The 24,765-nt window shown below is 40.6% G+C and overlaps 1 long non-coding RNA gene across 1 annotated transcript in view; it reads right to left on the reverse strand.

Moving 5' to 3' along the window:
• Positions 1-7,108: 7,108 nt before the first annotated feature.
• The window catches only part of LOC309844859, a 123,515-nt gene continuing 105,858 nt past the window's right edge, over positions 7,109-24,765 (reverse strand). Inside the window, exon 3 of the long non-coding RNA XR_014300935.1 lies at positions 7,109-7,230. This is a non-coding gene — a long non-coding RNA (uncharacterized lncRNA). The remainder of the gene's footprint in view (positions 7,231-24,765) is intronic.

Below are 24,765 nucleotides of genomic sequence, written 5' to 3' on the forward strand. Positions count from 1 at the left end.
CCTAATCATTGTGGTGACTATAAATTTTCAGACATCATTGCTCTCTGTCTTCCCCTTTATATCTGAGAGCCTGCACAACGCATAGACAACAATAGGTTTCCAGCTTAAGTAGACTATCAAAGTCATGCTTCAGCATTTTTAACTTATTAAATATTTTAACACAATTTTTACTACATTCAGATTAAAGGGACTGAAATAAAATGGAGTTCTGAATATAAATACATTCTGCTTTGTGTTTTGAGAAAACAATAAGTTGTTTTCAATCAATTAGCATCTTATTGGTAGCAGGGCCAAGTGTTAAAAGAAAAAAATGGGAACAGCATTAAAAATTTAAACCAATCTATTTTGGTATCAAATGACATTATTGAGGTTATGTGATGTCTGCACTTTTGAAACTTTTAAATTCAATGTCTTTTCTACATTGACATGCAAAGATTTATTATAGAAATTAGAGGGAAAAGAAAAACACTAAGAATTATTGAAGTGTACAAATCATACGGTTTTAGTCTTTAAAGCAGGTACGAACGGTGCTCTAAAAATGTTGCATAATAAGTAATATAAAAGTAATGTTTTTTTGTTTGTGTAGAAATGCTTTGGGAAATAAGAGCTTTGTCTTAGATCAGTAAAAAAATTTCACTTCATGTAAAGATGGAGAATTTATTATTCTTACTATGGTGGCTTTGTCAAAGGTAGCTTACCCTGGTCAATTCTTGGGTCATCAGTTTTGATAGACTAGCCTCTGAAGTTAATTAGGGATTCTAAACTTTTTTTTTTAAACAATTTTGTTTATTTATTTGAGAAAGATGGAGAGAGAGAGAGAGAGCACAAGTACAGGAGCAGGGGAGAGGAGGCAGAGGAAGAGGGAAAAGCAGGCTCCCCATTGGGCAGGGAGCCTGATGTGGGGCTTCATCCCAAGACCCTGAGATCAGGGTATCTTCCAATAATAATATGTGTATTTTCAAATATTCATTTCTAAATAGGTCCCCTTTAAAAATCCAAACATTTTTGTTTGCCTAGGTTTCTGCTTTGAAGAATTAGGTTTGTCCTCAGAGGTCAACACTCCTCACTGTTTTCCGGAAATGATTAACTCAAGGTGAGTTGACCTAATTGGTTAGATCAGAGTGATGACTCAGGGCCAAGGGTTCAGCCTGTGTGCTACAGCCCATCACCTTCACAAAGAGAAGAGTTCTGACAGCCACAAACCACGTGCTCTAACACTAGCATTCTAATCCATGCTGTTGGTCACTGAGAGCGTAGGGAAATCAAAGGCTTTGTAGAGCCACTAGAAAAAGTAGAAACCTGCCCAAGTTTATGTTTTTGGGTCATGATGGTCATTTAAAAATTTTTTTAAATTTTATTTTTTAATTGAAATTTTAGGTAGTTAACACAGTGCAATATTAGTTACAATGGTCATTTTTATATACAAAGAACAGCACACTCACTTATAGCTTTAGATCTGCATCTGCTGGAGCTGTGGCTTTTAGGAGAGACTACCTCTAGAAAGAATAGTAGCCCCCAGTGAATGCAAATGGTTCTCTTTCCTTTGTACATAAGGCAACATTCTGACCATATGGCTCAGTAAAGGAACGAATTAAAGAGCAGGTGCAGGGGTGCCTGGGTGGCTCAGTCAGTTAAGCATCCAACTTGATTTTGGCTCAGGTCAGGATCACTGGGTCTTGAGACTGAGCCCCAAGTCAGGCTATGTGCTTGGTGCAGAGTCTACTCAAGATTCTCTCTCTCCCTCTCCCTCTGCCACTGCTCTCACCTCCCCCCTGCTCCTCTCAAATACACACTCCTTCTCATTCAAAAACAAATACATGAAAATCTTAAAAAAAAAAAAAAAAAAGAGAGAGCCAAGGCAGCAGCAGAGATAATAGCAGAGATGTATGAAGCAAAGAAAGGAGCACAATCAGCAAGACAAAGGGTAGTTTGCATCAGGGAGCTGGCAAACTACGCCTGGAGAGCCAGCTGCCCATTTTTGTAAAATAAAGTTTTCTCTTTTAATTCAATTCAATTAATTAACATATAATGTATTATTTTTTTCAGGGGTTAAAGTTTTCTTTGTAATTGTGGTAAAATATACATAACATAAAATTTACCATTTTAACCATTTTTAAGTGTACAATTCAGTGGCATTAAATATATGTGCAATGTTGTACAATCATACCACTATCCATTTCCAGAACCTTTTCATCATCCCCAGCTGAAACTCTGTACCCATTAAGCACCAACTTCCCATTTCTTCCTCCCTGGAATCCCTGATAACCACCATTCTACTTTCTGTCTCTATTCTGGATACCTCATATCACATATTTGTTCTTCTGTGTCCGGCTTACTTACCATGCTTTCAAGTTTCATCCATGTTGTCACCTGTGTAAATAAAGTTTTACTGGAACCCAGCCAGGCCCAGTCATTTGTACATTGTCTGTGGCCACTTTTATATCACCATTACAGAGCTGAGTAGTTATGACAGAGACTTCAGGGCCTGCAAAGCCTAAGAGGTTTACTCTGGACACTTTACACAGGTTCATTTAAAGCTCTGGTTTAGATGAAAGAAGCACAAACACCTCCTTGTATTTCTAAAAGTCTATTTCTACTGTTACTTGCCTACGGTGATTTTGGCTTATTTCACAATCTGATAAATAGGATTGACGAACTGCTTATCACACTGTTGCCATTAGTAAACAGGCTCACATGTCAAGACTTGAATTTTCATTTCCTGGATCCTGGTTACAGTGAAGAGGGCTCCTTTTTGCATTTTACTGATACATGTTTTACGTGAGGATGTGTGAGCCATAGCCAATTAGTGGATCCTGGGGCAGGAAATCCTAAAACATGACGGACAGTTGCAGAAGGAAAATGATCAACGTTTCATTGCCTTTGTCCTTGTTCACGGTGTGTTTGTAGGAAAGATCTCAATGTTTACACAACAAGTAATGGCAAAAAGCATAGGTTTTTGCTGGAAAGCCTGAAAAACCATTTTCTACCTGAGTTATTTGGTATAGTTTATTATTTTATTTAGAGGTATCTGAAGTGCAGAAGTGAGCATTTCTAATTTTATTGTGAGGGTAGAAGTGGCAGATGGCTACAGAGCAGCTGCTATGTCTATTCTGTTTTGGAGGTCATATTCTCAATCCAAAAACCCCGAGGACACGGTCCATACAGGGAGAAGCCTATCACTGGGTCCCAGGGGAAGATCCTGATGGAAGTGATGGGTTGATGACCCTTCTCTCCTCCAGAGGGGCCCCATGCCTGTGTCTGTCTCTAGCCTTGTCTCTGCCAACCTTGCAAGGTGTCTTCACCCTAGGGACTCTGATCCCTCCTCCTGCCTCATCCTTTGCCCTTCCTTTGCTCTTTGACACTCACAACTCACTGCAGTCACATCAGACAATTTGGAACTCTTGCGATGTCTTCCCTATCTGATTTCAAAAGCAGCTTTTCCTTGATGTGTTGTGTGTATGGCCCTGAGCAACTTACTCAACTTTTTTTCTTTTCTTTTTTTTTTTTTAACCATCTTTTTTCCTTTTAAACTATTTTGGTAAAATATAAGTAACATATGATCTCCCATTAGTAACATTTAGCACCTTCATAATGTGATACAACCGTCACCACTAGCTGGTTCCAGACATGTTCATCACCACAAAAAGGAAATGTTGACTCACTAAGCAAGAATTTCTCATTCCGCCTCCCTGCAGTCCTTGGCAACAACTCATCTGTTTTCTGTCTCTACAGATTTACCAACTTTGGGTATTTCATATAAATGGAATCATTCGATATGTCACCTTTTGTGACTGGCTCCTTTTACCTGGCACTCTGTTTTCAGGATTCACCCACCTTGTAGCATGTATCAGTATGTCATTCCTTTTTGCGGCTGAATAATGTTCCATTGTATGGATATACCACATTTTGTTTATCCATTCCTCAGTGGACAGACATTTGGGTTGTTTCCACCCCTTAGTTCTTGTGGATAGTGCTGCTATTAATGTTCATGTGTAATATTTTGTTTGAACACCCCTATTGAGTTCATTTGGGTGCACACCCAAGAGTGAAATGGCAGGGTCATAGGGTGATTCTGTGCTTAACTTACTGAGGAACCACTGAACTGTTTCCCACAGTGGCTGCAGCATTTTATATTCCCAAAAACAATGTATGAGGGTTCCAATTTCCCCACATCCTTATCAACACTTGGAACTTTCTGTTTGTTTGTTTTTATAGCCATCCTGCTGGGTATAGAGTAGTCAGTCTCTCATTGTGGTCACTCAACATTTTTAAGCTTTTGAATCTATGTCTGCAACAACAAGGCAAATAACACTTAATTCATAGCATAATATGAGGGATAACATGCTTGGGACTTGATAAAATGCTCAACAAATGTAGGTTCTATTCTTACTGCTGCCTTTGGGGCTGTGTTACCTCTGCTAGAAAAGACACTATAGGCAGGGCTCAGATGCTTGGACTTGAACTCAAAACTCTGCATTTGGCAGCTGTGTGACCTCAAGTATAATTTAACCTTGGTATTCTGCAGCTTCCTTGTCTCTATATTTTCAAAGTACCTGCATCGCCCATTTATTTGGAACATTCAGTGAGTTGTTATCTGTACAGAACAGTATGGGGCCCAGATGAGGCACTGTCAGTGTTAACTATTATTACCTCCTTTCTCCATTTCCCAGGATAATTCCGGCTTAATCTACAGATTTTAGCGTGGGTTTTTCCTCTAAGAAAATGTTCTCTTAACCAACACCCTACTCTCCCCTCTTCCCAGCTGGCTCCCACACCAGGTTAAGTTAGATGTCCCTCCTTTCTACTTCCTGAGTTTCTTATTTTTGTGGCACTTTACAGATTGCTGCCTGTCTCTTTTGCACCTCGGTGTGCTCAATATCTATAGTCCATAGGAGATGATCAATAATTAGTAGTTCACTAAATAAATGGGATGGACATTCATCAATTAATATGATGATAGAATAGATTCATTCACCCATAAGAAACTAATATTTTCAGGGTATAATATTGGGATTACATATGCTGGGAGAAATTTGCTTAATACCATGAGCCCAAGATATTAAAGAATTTTAAATGAAGGCTTATTGGAATTTAAGAAATGAAATTACACACACTAAATTAATGCACTGAAAGAGGCTAGATACAATGTGCTTTAAGTGCTGATTGCAAGGTCCATTTGAGTGGAAAAAGTCAGGAAAAACTGTTAATTGGACACTTGATGTAAATTATGTACATCCAGAAAATAAGCCCATAGCATACTTATTTTAAAGAAGCTCTTGAGACGTTAAATATAGAAAACTTCCAAGAAGAGGAAAACTGCAAAGATATATTTCTCATGTTATAATCATTAACCTTGACAGGAGGGGAGAAAGGACATTTTCTGTTATTGAAAACAATTATTTTAAGGCTAAAGAGCAATACCTTCCATTAGGTGGGTGGGGACATACATTGCATGATACAAAGTATGGAAATTTATAATATTGATTCTTAATTACAGAGGATGGAGCAGCTAATGAAATTAAAAGTTATTAAAGGGGACACATTCAAAATTAAAAAAAAAACTACATACAACCTCAAATCTAGCTAATTTTATAGACTTTAGCTAACTTGAAATTATAACACTGAGGTACCTGACTTATTTGGTGAACAGACTGAAGTTTGGTCATGATAGGTTAAAATGACAACCGAGTCTTTTGGGGCTGCTCTAACAAACTGTCACAGACTGTGTGGCTTATAAGGAACAGAAATTTATTTCCAGTTCTGGAGGCTGGAAGTTCATGATCAAGGAGCCAGCATGGTCAGTGAGGATCCTCTTCATTGTTGCAGACTTCTAGTATCTCCACGTAGTAGAAGGGGGCCTGGGAGCCTTCTAGGGCCTCTTTTTTATACAAACACTAATCCCGCTTGTGAGGGCTCCATCCTTGTGACCTAGTCACCTCTAAAGCCCCACCTTCTAACATCAAATTGGGTAGAAGGATTCTAACACGTGAATTTTAGGGAGACACAAACATTAGGACCAAAACCCTTAATACATGTGTGTTTTTTTTTTAATTAAAAAAATTTTAACAGTTTTATTATTATTATTATTATTATTATTATTATTATTATTATTATTTTGAGAGAGAGAGAGAGAGAGAGTGCTGGAGCATGGGGAGGGGGCAGAGGGAGAGAATTTTAAGCAGACTCCCTGCTGAGCATGAAGCCTGATGGGGAGCTTGATCCCACAACCCTGAGATCATGACCTGGGCTGAAACCAAAAGTCAGATGCTTAACTGACTATACCACCCAAGTACCCCAAAAGCCCTTAATATTTGTTAAATGTATTGTATATACATAAAATGTGCATTTTATGATCACTTTGGTGTTTATATAGTTTTAGTTCCACATGATCTTTGTTTTCTAAGATGTGGCAATGACAATTTTTAACTGGAGTGACTATTGCTTGGGAAACTAATTAGGAAAATGACACGTAAATATTGTCTGTTCTGCTTGATCCTGCAAGGGAAGTTACATTTTTGATAAAATAGAGTCAGAGTAATTGGAACCCACATGAACTAAAGAGTTCCAGAAACTAAATATTAGTGTGGTGCCAGTATTGGGGCCAAGAGATGAAGTTTAAATACCATTTCTCCTCAGCCAAAGTTTCCAGACATATCTTTGTTTTTCTTTTCCTTAAAATAAATTCCATTTTATGAAAAAAGGCTTTAGGTTGGGCAGAGTCTCTTCCTCTTTAAATTATCAAAAGTACCTAATAATGCTATATATAATTCAGGAGCATCTGGGGAGCAAATGAAAATTAAAGAACAGTTTTTGAGAATCTATTGCTTATTGTGCTAGATACTGTTAGAGGCATACAGATTATAGGATGAGCATTCTGCTTTGCAAGAGTCTTCTATCTGGTTGGCACATAAAACTTACACATAAAAAGGGACACATAACGCAATGGGGTAAATAGTAGATATTTTATGGATCACACAGATTGTGTATAAAGCAAGGGCAGGAGGGAGTAGGAAAGAAAGGTAAAGGAAAGAGGAAGACTGTTATCCTTACCTAGTGCCCTTTATTGAAACAAGCCAACCTGGTTATGGGCTGTTGGAAGATGATTTAGTTGACAGGTATACAATATGCTGCCCAGTCAGGAAGCCAAAGTGTTGGTCATTGGGGGCCTGATCTATGATCAGATTCAACATCAGGGATTCTTCCAGAAAAGGCTCTGGGCAACACCAAAGTCTATGGATTAAAAAAAGAAAAAAAATGGTTATAGATTTTTCACTGGGCTATAGAAAAATTCTTTGTGGCATAGTGATATTGATATGGCAAAAATTGTTCTGTCCAGATCACATGAAGCTATGAATGTACTTCTGTTTGGCAGAAGTAGGATCACATATGGGCAAACAGATAATGGGATAGTTTGAAAGACAGTCTATGTGAGAGAGAAAGCCAAGATGGTGGAGGGAGATAAGAAATAGGAAATTTCAAGATGAAGGAACCAGAATGAATTGCGGTATGAGTAAGGGTTAATGGAGACAAGATGTGGCCAAAAACATATTCACCTGTTAATAAAGGGCAAGTCAGAATAGAGAACATGGTCAAGTCTATGGCTATACCACCCTGAACATGCCCGATCTTGTCTGATCTTGGAAGCTAAGCAGCATCGGTTCTGGTTAGTACTTGGATGGGAGAACATGGTAAAAAAAAGTGATTAATCCAGGAAGACAGAGGACTCCAAACATGGTGCCTCTACATTTTAGAAGAACACCATTTTTCTTCTAAATGATGACAGAATGGATCCAGAGACACATGAGAAATTCCCAATGATGCTTGAGTTTCAGGGTTGATAGAGTCACCAGTGGCTAAGAGGAAGAGAAAAAGGAATACACTGGGCAACGCTCTTGGTTCCCCTCCCTCCTTGGGAGCTTTGTACTATCACTTTGCTGTTGCTTAATAACCGGGTTTTGCTGCCCACCAAAAACAAAACAAAAAACACAAAACAAAAACTGTAAAAGAATGAGAGGTGTGCAATGCTGCAGAAAGAGGAATAGGAAAATGACGTTGTACCTTTCCGAGTGGAGTACATACAATTTATGCCCCATACAACTAGACAACAGCAACAAGAGAAGGTGAGACATGCAGAGAACTAAGAGATCAGTGCTGAGACAGAGAAACAAAGGATAGCCTGAAAAGGAAAAGTGTGTATTTTCTTGGGGGTAGGATAATGGTAGGAAATCTTCTGACTGATAACACTTGCCTATTCATTAATTTAATTTGTATATAAGTCAAGTACATACAGTCTTTCATTTGCTCATATCAGCATGGTTCTTCAATTCCAAATCTCAAACAAAACTGGAGACCATGTTTTGAAATGTCCTTCTATAACACATAGCTCTGCAGAGTATTGCTAAGATACTCTCTAGACTGTTTCTCTGATGCTGGGCCCAGTATGTTGGGAATCATTATATGAGGGAGAGAATATAGGTTTTACCCTCACGGATCTGGATTTGAAGCCAGTACCACCAATTGCTAGCTGTAATGCTTTGGATATATATTTCTGATCTTTACACAACAATAGTTTCCTCTTCTGTAAAGTGAAAATAGCAGTATAGTAACACTTATTACCAGTTGGTGGTTATTATGAGTGACAATTTACAGAAACTATCTAGGGTAGTATCTGATACATACATAATATTCAATAAGCAATGTTGTTTTTAGAAATCTCTAAAGACTTCCAGTATTACTACAAATGTTTTATTGTTTTATTGTTTGAATATACTATTTTCTCCCCTCCTAGGATTTGGTGAGGAAAAAAACTGGCACTTTTTGCATGTCTTTCTTCATTGACTACCAGGTAATATTTCCAAGACAGGTTATCATGAGTATCATGTTTTTATGGTATTTTTTTTTTCTTTTTCTTTCCTCTCATGGCACTGAAAGACTGGATTTTTTCCTTTTTATTTTTATTTTTTTCTATTGGGCAGGTAGAAGCCAATATGATTCCCTCTACCTAGGATAGAACAATAGACAACCGGAACAGTCTCACTAAGGAGTATTTTAAGTTGTACTTTAGGTTCATCTTGGATATAAAGAATAAAGGCAGTGACAAAAAGTATCTAAGAATGACAAGGGAACATTTTTAGTTCTCTGTTCAAAGAGACCTCCTGACTATAAGAAATCTCAACCATCTAATCCTATTAAAATCTGTCAAACCTACTGGTCAAAATAATACATGCCCATGGCTTCCATTTATCTGTGTCCCTTCTTTGATCAAGTTTTTCACTTTTAATATAGTGACCTGTGGCAGAATTTAGTGATTTTATGAATCTCTTCTTGACTTCAAGAAAAGGACTGCCATTTTACACAGGTCATATTTTCCTGTCCTCTTCTTCAATGATTGAATCATGGCCAGTGTTTACAGAGAGCTGTTATTTTGAGTCCCTCATGCAGATTGCAATAATTCACTTGTGAAGTGTTTAAACAAGGCAGCTGATAAATAGCAAAATTCTTCCCCTGTCCCCCAGGGATTAGCTCTTGAACCTCATGAGGGAACAGAGGAGATTACTTTCTGATATCACTTGGAATTATGTGGCATCTTAAGGTGCTACTCCTCCAGGGAGAAAAACAAACAAAGCTCAACATCTTTTGTGGGGAGAAGAGCAGATCCGTGAGCAGACTTCAATCTACCTAAGAATGCACCTTGATTTACAACCATATACACATATATATTTTAAAAATTTCATAGCACACATATCCCATCGCCTGACATTGAAGGAGTTTCTCCTAGGAGTCAATTTACTGTATCTCGCGGGCCCCAATAACTTCACTTTGCTTCCAGCAGTGCCCCAGAGGGGCACAAAATGAATGTGACACCAAGGAACCCAGATAGTTCAGCCTCCCGCTGAAGAGCTGCCTATGTGTTTCCATGTCGAGGCTAAGTCTCCTGTTGATCTGTTGATGATGGTTAACAACTCTATCCTCTAACTAGATGTGGCCCGGATTACTGCTGCTCTGAGAAAGACAAGGAAACCATAGTTCATCTGATGTGGCTTTTTTTTTTTTTTGCCGAGAAGCAGGTTAGCATTGACAAATAGCAAACGATTGTGCAAAATCCTGTGTAAGTTGTGTGTAACTAGAGAGCCATCATTTCCTCTGACACAGATCCCTACTGTGCTGTTAGATGCAGAGCATAGCAAAACACTGAAAATTAGGATCAGGGATTGATTTCTTTACGAACAGAGAGATGTTACAGTACACATTCTAGAAAAATATTTTGAAGCTACAGTTCAATAGGGTCAGTTTGATCGCCTACATTTGAATTATGAGCACCATAACTCTTTTCTCTAAATCTTCCTGATTCGTTCATACAAAGGGGCACGCACACAGCTAATATGTATTGAATCCCTACTGTGTGCGGATCATTGGACAGGGAACTCTGCAGGATATGCAGATGAATCAGATATAGTCCCTGACCCTGAGAGCTTGGGAAGAAGTTGAAGCAAGAGCTAAAAAACCATAGATATCATAAAGAGTAACATAAGAGAACATGTGAAAATGCTGTAATGGAGATCTTGAGGCTGTTAGAAATGCGGAGGTTACTCCTGGTTAGGGTGGATGGTCCAGGAAGGCTTACAGACGAGACTGGTGATAGGAGTGTGGACCTCGTGGAAAAAATAGAACTGTGAGAGTCAGAGATAATTTCAACAGAGAAAGCAGCATAAACAAACATACAGAGGTGGGTAATTGCCATGCAACTGGGGGGGAGAAGCAGAGTTCAGGTTCACCACAAAATATAAAATTTATATAAAGTGGAAAACTAGCTTGGTCCCAGAATAGGGAGGACCCCAACTGTTAGAAATTCATTATTTTTTAAATGAGAGAACTGCTTGGGATTCAGAACTGGAGAGTGACATGAGTAAAGAAATGTGTTAGGGAGACGATTTTGGTGGTGGCATGTAGGGTGGATTATGTAATCTTTGCCTTTGAGATTGAACACACTTGAGGAAGGCTCTGAGGGAATTATCTGATATAGTTTTTAGTTTCCTCAATTTACTAATGCTCTTCCTTTGAGCTTGAAAAATCAGAGTTGACTCTACTACTCATAAATAGCAATTCCTATTTTTCATCCAGACTTTTCATTCTTAGAGTCTTAGTAAGGTTTCCTTTCAGTTTTTCTGTCTGTCCTCTCTCCTCTCCTATTCTTTGATGCCAGTGATTGTAAAATTTAAAAAAAAAAACTTCAAAAAAAAGAGTCATGACATTTTTTTAATGAGGTAATTATTTTTGAAGCATTGAGATAACCTTCTTTGATGTGGCCTCTTCTCTCCCTTCAGTTGTGGAGTTTGTTCTGCCAGTTCTCGGATCGATTTCTGGGGCAGGTAGGGTGATTTGATAGTTACTGAGTTGTATTTGTGGGATGAGGTGAGCCTAGGGTCCCCCTACTCTGCCACCATCTTCCCCTCACCTACTCCAACATTTTTTAAGCTGAGTATCTTATTATTCTTTGCTTGTGAATACTGCCTCCTGACATTCAAAGGAGACCTAGAATTAAATATCAAGTAATTTTAAAACTTCTGCAACAACCTCCAGACATTTGATAATTAGTGCTGGTGAAATTGTTCTGTCTAACCCCAAAGGATGGTAGGTAGAATGACATTACAGTCAAAGTCCTTCAGATTGGTGGCTATGCAAAGCTCAGAAGACCTGGTCTACTCTTTCACTCTGTCACTGTCGTCCTGGAGGAAGCATGGAGAGTGCTTCCACTCACCACCACAGAGAGTAGCACTCCTACCACACACTGTGGTTGAGTGTAACAGGAATTCTTTCCTGGTAGGTCAGTTTCCAGGAGTTGCTATGTATGGCAACCTCTGGAGAATGGCATATTCAATACTCTTTCAGATCCCCTTCCACCTGCCCTCCTGTACTATAAATACTACAGGGCTAAAAACTCGATTTCCCAGGATCCCTTGCAACTAGGTTTCGGTTTGTGAGCTAGGTGCTGCTGAGAAACAAACCTGATAGCAGAAGAGAGAAATGTGAAGAGGTATCTATCTATGAGGGAACTGGCTTTTCAGACAAGCACCATAGCAGTGAAGTTTCGTTCTTCCGGGACAACTGCCATGAAGAGTTTTCCCATCAGTTGCCCACATCATAGATGCTAAGCATATGTGGGTTTTGCTACAACCTCACGGAATGTTTCGTCATATCTCCTGGGTGTATCCGACCATGGCTTTCCTCCTGCCAGTCTTGTTCGCTACCAATACCCTGTAACAAATATTTTTCTGCTTAACGTAGCTAGAATGGATCCTCCTGTCTGCAATGAACCCTGAATATTACAGCATGAGCTCTAGTTGACCATAGAGCTTGTCCATGGGAGCAGAATGGCCCAGCAAAGCAAGGAATGGGCCTCTGAGTCAGAGTTCCATGGTGTTCTTGCTATAGATCTTCCACGAGTTAATTTGCTTTCTTTCTCTCTGATATGCAGATCATAAGACATATGAGATGGCTGTTCTTGTGACAGCCTTTGGATCACAAGAAATAACTACTCAAATGATCACAGGTGTTAAGTGTATGTGGATGGCTGGGAGGTGGGGTAGGGGTTGGATACTGTAAGCACATGTGTGTAACAATGGCAGCAGGGATGGCAGGGGATTCCAGAAACAGGAAATGTAGTGGAGTCTTAGAGGACCTGACACCTGATCCATACCTACTGTTAGGGCAGAAAGCTTTTGAGGGGTTTCACTTCGATGTTCTTCTATTAACATCATCTAGCTACTTTTGGATGTCCAATAGTTACTTACCCTCTTTCTGTTAAGAGGAATACTCATTAAGGTTCCTGATTATTCTTCCCAGTAACTTAAGTTTCTCAGAGTTGTTCATGGCCCTAACACCATCTATAGCTATGAGTCTATCTTTTCAGCTTTAGCTCCTCTGCTAAGGGCTGGATTCTCTCTGAGGTTCTAAAACAAAATTCCTAAGTATTAAAAGCTGATGAATCAAGCTCATGGCTTTAGGCCAAGTATGAGGTCACTGCTCAGAATGGCCACATCAGCTGAGGTTGGGAGGACAACACAGCAGGGATGGCAAACTATCCTCCAAATGTGTGTTCCCTTCCCACGAGATACAATTGTCCTTCAGGAGCACCTGCGTTGACTCTTTTATCTACTAGAGCCATGTAACCATTCTTGCCAACAGAATGTGGGCAGAAATTTGTGTCCCTTTAGGCAACTAAAAAATAGGTATGCGATCTATATTCTCCCTTTCTTTTTCCACAGACAACAGTGCAGACACGAGATAAAAAGAATCCAGATCACCAAACCACCATGTGGAGGACAGCCACCAATTTCCTGAAACATCTCCAGTACCCTGTCACTAGGGAGTCTCAAACTTCTATTAGTAAGTTCTATTAAGAAGTCTATTTTCCACTGAAAATTTGAGGTTTCTTTGTTAGAGCACCTGACATTAAGCAGTTACAGGAAAGGTCATTTTACTAGTTTCCTAAGAGTGTTGTGACAAAGTCCCAGAAACTGAATGGTTTCAGACATTATCCTGTTCATAGCTGTGGAATCTCAAGGTCTGAAATCAGTGTCTATGGGGCCATTCTGCTTTGGAAGGCTCTAGGGAGGAATGTTTCCTGGCCACTTCCTAGCTTCTGGGGTGGCTGGGTGTCATTGGTGTTGTTTGGCTTGCGGCCGCATCCGTCCCATCTCTGCTGCCTCTGCCACAGGCCCTCTTTCCTATGTCCACTCTGTCCCTGTGTCTGTAACTCTCCCTCCTTGGAAACTCCTGGAAAGACATCAGTCATTGAATCTTGGGGCCTATAACTTAATCCTGTACGACCTTGACTTAAGGAGTGATACCTACAAAGACCCTATTCCCAAATAAGGTCACATTCTCAAGTGCCAGGTGGACATGAATTTTGAGGGTATGCTGTTCAGTCCCACGGTCACATGGTACAAAAGGGGGCTCTGTAGAGTACCCTTTGGGCAGGAGATATAGTCATGTTTTAAGGCATATTATGATCAACATATTTAGTCAAGTTGCAAAGAATGTTACTCTAACATGGTATGGACAAAAATGAATAATCCCAAATGGGGGTTTAGAGAGCTGGTATGTGATTCTTTGAGCTCTGCATCCTTCTGTATTTTCAACACAGAAACCAGTAAGTTACAATTGAAAAAGCTTTGCTTTGAACTCACATAAATCATTCATTTGTTCAAGATTCAAGGCAGATAAGAGTCTTCCCTTGATTGAACTTACAGTTTAATAGGGAAGTCAGATCTCAAATACTAACAGGCAGATAATGATGTAAGTAGACTGGTAAAAGATGCTTTTGGAGGAGAATATAGGTGCAATATGAGTGGAGATATACAGCAGGCCCCCTCCCCGCAAGGAAGTAATGTTTAAGCCAAAACCTTAAGAGAAGTTGGCCATGTATGTCTGTTTGGGTTGGGCACTGTACAAACCCCGGGGGCATCTTTTCCATTGAAATCTATGTGAAGAGAGCTCCTAGGTCTTTTTTTTTTTTTTTTTAAGATTTTATTCATTTATTTGACAGACAGAGATCTACAAGCAGGCAGAAAGGCAGGGAGAGAGAGAGAGGAGGAAACAGGCTCCCCGCTTAGCAGAGAGCCCGATGTGGGGCTCGATCCCAGAACCCCAGGACCATGACCCAAGCCGAAGGCAGAGGTTTTAATCCACTGAGCCATTCAGGCACCTCAGAGCTCCTGGGTCTTAGGCAGGGCAGAATCAATGAAGCTGAACATGGCAGTTCTGCTTCAAACTGAGTAGGAATTAAATGTAGAAAGTTAAAGTTAAATGCAAGTGGGGGGGGGGCACGGGGGTGGTGGTGATAGTTTTGAGAAAGAAGATACTTGAGATAGATGGAACAACATACTACAGACCCTGCTGTGGGAAGGGGCTTTGCCTTCCTAACTACCAGACATGGAAAAAATTATCTAAACTCTCAAAATCTCCATTATATGCTTGGTAAAACTGGGGACAATAGCATCCAACCAGTGGAGATCTCATAAGGCTCGGTAATCCAGGAGTAGTTTCTAGCACTGAGTAGTTTCAGTTCCTATGCCTCCTTCTGACTTGGATTTCCTAGACACCAGGTGAACTTGGGGTCACCAGCATGACACGTAACAAACATCATCTACTCACATACACCTCTACCACCAACACTCAAAGTTCTAGGACTGCCAGTGGTTGGTAAATGAAGCTTGCTTTCCAGGCAGCCTGGATGAGAAAGTCAGGCCTTTCATATCTGGCCAAAAGGAACAAATAACTCTAGGCTTGAGATGACCAAAAAGAGAACTGAAATTATGCCACCACCCATCCCCACCGCAAGGCCCACACCCTCCTCCCTGCCCACACTCTGATCTTATCTCCTGCCCCATCTGACACTTTGATCTTCCAAAAGGCAGCTTATGCTGTTCTTTTCTTATGCTCCTGCTCTCATTTTTTTCAACATTTTAATTTCTTTGATTGTGGTAGAACAGGCATAACGTGACACTTACCATTTAAACCATGTTTCGTTATTACAATTCCGGGCCAGTAAGTCCATCATTAACAATGCCGTGCCGGGGCACCTGGGTGGCTCAGTGGGTTGGGCCTCTGCCTTCAGCTCAGGTCTTGATCTCGGGGTCCTGGGATTGAGCCCCACATCGGGCTCTCTGCTCAGCGGGGAGCCTGCTTCCTCCTCTCTCTCTCTCTGCCTGCCTCTCTGCCTACTTGTGATCTCTAGCTGTCAAATAAATAAAATCTTTAAAACAAAACAAAACAATGCTGTGCAGTCATTGCCAATATGCCTTTCCAGAGCATTTTCATCATCTGAAACAGAAACTCTGTTCTCATTAAACAAGAACTCCTCCTTTTCCCCCCTTCCCCAGCAACCTCTATTCTACCTTCTATCTCTATGAATTTGTGTATTCTCAGTGTCTCATACAAGTAGAATCCTATGATCTCTGTCCTTTTGTGTCTGGCTTGTTTCACTTACCTAATGCTTTCAAGGCTCACCCATGTTGTAACATGTATCACATTTTCCATCTTTTCTACAACTGAGTAATGTCCTATGGTATGTACCAAGCACATATCTTTGTAATGCTATTCATGTGTCCTCACTAGATCATGAGCACCGCAATGGCAGGTGTAGTATGGAGAATGTCTGCAAGGGACCCCATAAATGTCTTGCCCAAGACCCTGGGATCTGGGAGTATCTGTGAATCAGGACCCATTGCTCCTGAGATTATGTTTTTATATAGGAAAATTAATCTGTATTATTTGAACAGGCTCAGTATAATCCCATAAACCCTTAAAAGTAGAGAGTTTTCTCTGCTAGTGGCTGAAGGCGGAGAGAAAAGGCATGGATGCATGGTCGCTGGCTTGTGGAAGGAAAGGGCCAAGTGAACAGGTAAGCAGGTGGCTTTAAGAAGTGAGAGAGGCGCTGGATGACAGGCAGCACAGAAACCTGGACTCTGTCCCATAATTGCAAGAGACGGAATCCTGCCAACAACAAGAATGCACGTGGAAATGGGTTTGTCCTCAGAACCTCCACCTGAGACTCTCTCCAGCCTGGCTGAAGCCTTGATTTTGGCTGTGTCAGACCGTGAACAGAGATTCCAGCCAGGCCCAGCTGATGGATGGGTTTTGGTTTAACTCCTACATTTGTAGCCATTTGTTACTGAGCATTAGAAAACTGCTATCACGGGCTCTCTGCCGTTCCTTTAATCCCTAGTGTTCAGCTCAGTGCCTGGAATCGATTAGCTTCCCAGCAAACACTACCCGAATAATTAATTGAAGGAGATGGGAAGCTGGGATGATAGAAGGAAAAGTGAAAAAAGAACAGAGAATGGAGGGGATGAAGAACAAAAGAGAGATCAAGCAGAGGGGAGAGCATCTGGAAGGGGGCGGGGTGTCTCCACTGAAAAGTGCCTGATTTCAAAATACATCCGAAGATTATCTGGATTCTTCTTCACCTTCCCCAGAAATCCTCTCCTGCCAATGTTCTTTTTATTTGCAGATGTTTTGATTATTCAGTTGTGTAAATCAGCCATTTGCGTAGTGTCCTGCTGGTGTGACTTGTGACTTGCATGAACAGAAATCATAAACATGATTTTGTTTTAATTAAGAACAGTTCAGATTTAAGGCTTGAACATTCGTTTTCTGATCTCGTATGCATCCAGAGAGTAAGGAACGGTCTGCTGGTGAAAGTCTCAGGGTAGTAAGTCAAGGGGAATTGGGACATTAATGTGTCTGGATTTTGAAAGAACTTGGCAGAAATAATTGTAAGTTATTTTTGTGAAATTATATGGCTTGTTCTACCCTAGGAGACAAAGAAGGAGTTGATCTCTTGGATGACCACATATCTGGATTTTCAATAACGTAAAGAGATGCTCAAGCTTCTAATATCTAAAATGTCACTTTTATAGCTCCTTATGTAAATAGGAAGATAATTTCTTTGACACAAAGTGTCATTCTCCTCCACATGCTACAGTCCTTATAATTTCACTATTAGACAACCATGTCTTCAGATTACAAATTGATGTTAACCCATATGAAATATAGCTATGTAACTAGGAAGAGTAAAATGTAAGTTCAATAACCTTTACACATTAATAAAACTTATCAGCTCACTTTTCTCTCCCTTGCATGTGAGTAGGGAGAAACTGTTTTTATCAGGGGTGGGGGAGGGAGGACACTGAGGAGAAACTAGCATCAAAGTCAACTTCACTTCTCTGGAACTCTCTGTAACACAAGTCCTAGAGAGAAGGATTATAACCGAGTTCCAATTTTTTAAAAAAGGTTTTATTCATTTATTTATTTGAGAGAGAGCATGGAGGAGAGGCAGAGGGAGAGAGAGAATTTCAAGAGACTTGCTGCTGAGCATGGATTTCCCACGCGGGACTCAATCCCATGACCCTGAGATCAGGACCCAAGTCGAAACCAACAGTTGGACACTTAACCAACTGAGCCACCCAGGCACCCTGAGTTCCAATTTTGATTTTGCAAGCCCATCTTCTGCACTGGCAAAGTCATGTTCAGATGTCAAGGCATGGAAGCTGTTACAGAGCTTAGCTGCTTCTTTTATCTGATTAGATACATAAAGTGATGATGTTCATCAGGATGTTTATTTAAAGTAGAAAGGGATGCCTGGGTGGCTCAGTCAGTTAAGCATATGACTTTGGCTCAGGGCATGATCTCAAGGTTCTCCGATTGAGTCCCGTGTGGGGCTCCCTGCTCAGCAGGGAGTCTGCTTGTCCCACCCCCCCGCCCCGCTCATGCTCCCTCTCTCAAATAAATAAAATCTTCTGATTATATGTATTTAGCATGAATGCCAATTTTAATTTTCTTACTAAAAATTGTAAACCATATTCCCCACTAGCTCCCAGTGTTATTAAGGTATAACTGACAAATATAAGGATTATTTCTCACAGTGGCAGAATGATGACTTCATGGAGCTAAAGAAAAAACAGGACACCTACACCTGTTAACTGAAGAGCCCAGAAGAGTGCAGATTACAGAGACGGAGGGCTCTGTGTCAATGTCCACAGAAACGGTGCCCAGCTCTCTTTCTTCCTCACCGTCTCTAACTTTCTCTCATCTTTCATTCTTCCTTCATCCCTCACCACCCCCAATCTCCTCTTTCTTTCCATGTCTCAATTCTGCTTCACCCTGCACTGTCTTTAATTTCTGAAATTTGTCTTCCTCTGGTAGAAGAGATGGTGTTCTGCACGGCTCCACGGAGACATTCTGCTTTCAAGATTCAATAACCTCACAGTGAAAAAGTGCAGCTCAAGTACTGGCAATGACCCTAACTGGCCAAGGTTTGATGACTGACCTCCTCGTCCCTGAACAGGGCGATTGGTTTCCTGTTCGCCATAGGAGAGGGAGTTTCTCTTTATCAGAAGAGGAGGGAAAAGAAAACTGTTTTATGCAGATGAATCGCAGTTTCTGCCATCTAATTTCAGGGCTCTACCTGGACTGGTGGGATGAATCAATGCTTGGCTTCATTTCTTTATAGCAGAAAACAAAATTTTTATGGCATATCAATGTCATAGTCTTTCAAGACTTCTCTAGCAGAGATGGAAGAGAAGGAGGCAGGAGGAAGCAAAGCTGAAATTTGATTATCTCTCCTAAGAATACAATGGCTGAATCACTGCCCTTCAAATTATGAAAAAAGAATTTCAAAATAGAAGCAGGTGCTATTTTGATGAAGTGGGAGTTTCAAATTCCAATTTGACTCCCATATTTTCAGAGTTAAAAGGTAGTGACATCTTGTCAGATATATAAGTTCTGAAATAAGATTTTTAAAGCAAAATGTAGAGTGGTAGGTTTGGATCTGATGTCAATTTTTTAAAATATTTAATTAATTTATTTCAGAGGGAGAGAGACAGTGTGTGTGCATGAGGAGGGGGGAGGGGCAGAAGGAAAGGGACAAGCAGACTCCCCCGCTGAGCAGGGAGTCCAAGGCATGGGCTCAATCTGAGGACACTGGGATCATGACCTGAGAGGAAGGCAGACACTTAACTGACTGAGCTACCCAGACGCCCCCTGACTCCAAGTATTTAAGAGATCTTTGTTGCGTAATCTTTTTTCAAATAAAAATACACAAATCCTAGTGACCATTCATAGGATTAATGAAGATCAAAGACCTTTACATCAATAAGACTAGCATTACAATGTTTCTAATGCAGAAAAAAAAAAAAAGGATTTGAATCTTTATCTTTTTTCCACCTCAAAGTGCTTCTTGTGGACTTGCTGACGGACATGTTTGGTACATTCTTAGTGCTGAGTACAAATATGTAAGTAGAGAGAGGGCAGGGCTGCTCCTGGGAAAGTTGAAATAAAGTTAAATCCTCCCAGAGAAGATATCACTTCCCACCCTTCCAGAGATGTTCTTTTCAAAAAGAAGCGCCCCGCAAAAATTAAATCCAATAGACCTAACGTTACTGCTGAAAGAGTTACTAAAGGTTGACTCTCATGTACTTGGGAGTCACGTTGACAAAGAGCATTGCCCTCTTTAAAGACATTTTTATTTTAAAAGAATTTTAGCTTCCTAAAGTTGCAAAAATAGTATGGATTTTCCATATAACTTTTTCCTAGCTTCCTCTTATGTTAACATCCTATATAACCATAATACAGTGATCAAAACTAAGAAAGTAACATTGGGATAATACTATTAAGTAAATTACAGACTTTATTTGGATTTTCTGTTTTTTCATCTAATGTCTTTTGTCTGTCCTCAATTGAAGAGAAGATCCCATGTTGCATTTTACTGTCATGACCCCTTAATCTCCTCTGATCTGTCATAGTTTCTCAGTCTTTCCTTGTAATTCATGATCTGGATACTTTTGAAGAGTCAGTGATTTTGTAGGAAGCCCCACAACTGGGCTTTCTCTGATGTTTTCTCATGATTAAATTGGGGTTGTGTAGTTTGAGAAAGGACATAACAGAAGGTTTGCCTTCTTAGAGCACATCAGAGGGCACAAGATGTCCATATGTCTTAATTCTAGTGATGTTCTCCTTACTTACTTGGCTAAGGTAATGTATGGTGGTTTCTTCACTATAAAGCTACTATTTTTTATTTTTAAAAAATTTTATTTATTTATTTGACAGTGAGAAAGCACACGCAGGTGGAGTAGCAGGCAGAGGGAGAGGGAGAAACAGGCTCCCTGTTGAGCAAAGAGTCCAACATGGGGCTGGATCCCAGGACCCTGGAATCATGACGTGAGCTAAAGGCAGACACTTAAGTGACTGAGCTACCCAGGCACCCCTAAAGCTACTATTTTTTATTTTATAATTAATACAATAATTTAGTTTAAGGCCACAAGAATATCCTGTTTTTCCTCAAATTTGCCTACTAAATTCACCATCTATTGGAGGATCTCATCTGAGCCATTGTTACATATTATTGATTTGAATGCTTCTGTAAAGAAGAGCTGCCCATCTTTATTTATACATTCAATCATTAATTTGTGTTGGTATGGACTTAATGGATATTTGTTTCATTCTGTTGGTTATGATCCAACACCCTAGTTACTTATTTTGTCCTTCAAGGTGTTCCAGTTTTGGTCATTGGCTATCCTTTTGGGTTGTCCTAGTCTACACTTCCTGTGACCAGGAAGGAAGGGAGGAAAGGGGACAGAAAGCCATCTGTGAGCACCTTACGTGAGTTTCTCATGTAATTTTCACAACAGCCTCATCAAGTAAGCAACAGCATACCTAGTCCACATGGATTATAGATCTAACACTCAGGCTAAGCCCCTTGCCTAAGACCACAAAGCAAACTTGGGGTACAAATAGGATTTACACCTGGATTTGACTTCAGAGCCTCTTTCTGATACACAACACTACCTTGCTGTAAGATTCAGGCTTTGCCTTGGGGCAAAACACATTCTGGTAACTAAATGCTTAGTATATGCACACTGTCTATATGAGTGTCCTCAATTCTGGACTTCTATCTTTCCTTTCCTGAGCCTCTTTTTTTTCTTCCAGAGGGACTGAAGTCAGAATCACAAACAATGAGGCTCCTAGAGGACCTCAGAGAAATTCTGTTCCAAATCTCTTACAATGCAAGTAAGAAAAACAAGACTCAATATGGGGGACCCAGGTAGGTAAGTAGTGAACATGTCTGGACCCCAGGACCCTGACCTGCAGTCCTGTGTTCTCTCCCTCATGAGATCAGAGCCCAGCTCTCCAGAGACAGAGTCAGTTCTCTATTTCTGAGCTTAGAGAAATGTATTCTGGAAGCTGAAGGCTTTCTAAAGCATATCAGAACTATGGAGAAACAGCTATCTGTTCGTTCATGTCACTATACCAGTATCTCTTTAAGAACAGAGCCCATAAAAGAACTTTTTAACAGTACATTTTTTTGAAATAAAGTGTCCCAGTTTTGATCCATGGGGTATCAAATGGACCCTTCTGTCCGTCTCCGAGAATTGACTCCTTGGCATCTTGGAATCTTCCTGCCCCATTTGAGTCTGGGAAGTCCCAGCTGAATCAGACGTAGCAACACAACACATAGAAAGAGGAAACCAGACAGGTGGGGGACGGAAGGAGAGAAGACTTCTGTCAGTTAAAACTTAAGACTGCTAACGTTTACATCACGTACATTAAAACTGTCGAGTATTTCATTTGGGCTTTTTTACTCCTCCTCCACCAACCAAAACCAAAACCAAAACCCAAAACCCGAGAACATTTTAAAAAAATGCTGTTATATTTAGAGAACAGAAACCAGTCTCAACAATTACTGCCTATTATATCTCAGGCTTTCAGAACCTGAAGGAGGCTTTTTCCTAGTAGCAGAGAATAAACACAATCAGGGAAAAGGCTTGAGGCTGGCAAGATCCCCAGTAAGTGATGGCTGCGAGACAAGCCCATTGAACTTAAGTAGAGCTGCTAACTGAACTGGCAAAAATGAGGACGGTACCACTCACTGTCTGAGCCTCTAGGTACCTAGGTGCTAGGGCAGGGCCTTCACAGACACATCCTCGGTCATCTGCATGACAGAAATGCATGGATCAGTACCATAACATTCATTTGCAAAAGAGTCTGAGTTACTCACACGGTTTAAGTGCCTTCACCGCCCAGGGCACCTCTAGCGGGGAGACCAGTGCTTCCTGGAAGAGTCTGCAGTCTCAGCCAGGCAGGCAGATGTTGATCCAGGCGTAGGGGGACCGGCAGTGTTCTGGAGTCTTTCAGGCTGATATCAGAGAAGTCTGTCTCCAGTTTGTATGGGCTAAGATTTGGGGGAAGGCTTTGAGCCCTCAAGGAGAAGGACAAAGTCGGGAACTTACAGCCGGGTAGGTAAAAGCTAGGGTTTCTGAGTGAGCCACATCTGGGTTAGAGATGAACATGACAGTGATCTGTGTCCCCCGGGCAGAGTATCTGAATTCTTTACATAGCAGCATTCTCATCTGTCAAATGGGAATACTCGTATCTTCTCATAGGGTTTTGTGAAAATTAAGTGAGATAATAATGAATGTAAAAACCCAAGAATGCCTCACAATAATGCACATTTCAGAGGCAATGCAATTAGTAATTCTCTCCCGGGCCCAGGAACTCCATCTGCTTGGCTCAGAGGTGGGCTGACTCTGATTGGCTTATCAGTCTTACAATAAAGGAACTCCCATTCTATGTGGCTGAATTTTTGGAATCCCCACTTATAATCTTAAAATGGGGATTTACTCAATAGTACCTTTAATAAGCCTACAACGGTCGTGATAGTAACAACACAAGGAAAGAGGAAGAGAAAAAATTTCTCAGGAGTCCAGACTTGTGTTCATATACATATGGGCCCAAATTTAGAGAAAAGCTCCCTCCTAACTCTCTGAAGCCAGAATTTTAATTTTGGAATACTGCAGGGGCCTGGAACTCACTATTAGGATGAGAGCCTGTTTAAATCCTCTTTGCCTTGTGTCAAGAGTGACAGAGGAGATGCGACTAGTGACCCTCCAGGAAGCGGAGTTAGCGCTGCTGAGGGGAGTCAGAAAAAAGACCTAAGAGAAATGAGATGAAGATTGATAAGTCCATCAGTGCTAAAGACATTTTTAAACCAGGGAGATGTTGACAGGGATAAAACTACTCAATGTTTCACAGCACAAAATTCTCCTGACAACAGTTGTGAGGTTCCCTGACAATTGTTCAAATAGAATTGTTACTTGATTATACATAATCTGCCTAATAAAATCTATTTAAACTGACGTGTTAAAAATTACCTATCATACCTCAAGGAGCTGAAAAGAAGAGTTTTCTTTGGTACAGCTAAATCACAGTAATTGGTTTTAAACTGAATGGAAATGCACTGATTATCAATTAAGCAATGGGGTTGATAAAAATGCAGCACTTGGCTATTTGTTTTCAAGCTTTTTCTTTCTTCCTTGTACTCCACACTTACTTCTATCAATCTAGTGATTAGAAAAACAAAGTTCTGGTAAACGATGAAAATGCTATACAAACAAGAGCTATGGAGCAAAAACCGTATTGTGCCAAGTAATGACGCTCTGTTCATCTCAATGTGTTTGTCAGAAGTACACATAGCAATTTTCATTATGAGCTTTTACTAGAAATAAATACGGACCCAAATTTAGGGAAAAGCCATTGCTTATTTCCTCTTCCCGGGAACCCCATTTGGCTGCATCTTCAAATATGTGACTTTCACATTCTGTTGATACTGTTAGAGCCAGAAACCTACAGAGTAATTAGCTTAGGTTTTGTCTACACAGCACCAACATAAGCAATTGGAAAGTGAAAAATTCAGCCAAATAATTGGGCTTTGTGTGCGGAGGTTCCTACATGACTTTAAATAGCCAGTTAGCTCTGTTTTGTTCGCTAACAGGAACATGCCTTTGGACTAATTGGTTCTCTCTGCACCACAAGGACCACATTATGGGTAATGGCCCTGGGAGAGTGCAGTTCACTTGAGCAGGCTTGGGGGATGGGGTGGGGAGGGGAAGGAGGATGGGTAACACTGCTGAGAAACAATGGAGGTGGGGAGCAGAGGGCCTGAGGGCAATAGGAGGCGTGGGTAAAGGTGTAGGGGTGATGGGAAGAGTCTATGAGAGCCACCATGTTCTATGCTAGCAGCACTGTCCTTTGTTCTTCATGCTTCTATACCTTTTTTTTTTTTCAAGATTTTATTCATTTATTTGAGAGAGAGAGCTAAGCAGACTCTTCAGTTAGAGAACCTGACGTGAGGCTCGATCCGATTACCCTAAGATTATGACCTGAGCTGAAGTCAGACGCTCAACTGACTGAGCCACCCCGATGTCC

This window comes from Mustela nivalis, assembly GCF_964662115.1.
Source record: "Mustela nivalis genome assembly, chromosome: 12".
Lineage (NCBI taxonomy): Eukaryota > Metazoa > Chordata > Mammalia > Carnivora > Mustelidae > Mustela > Mustela nivalis.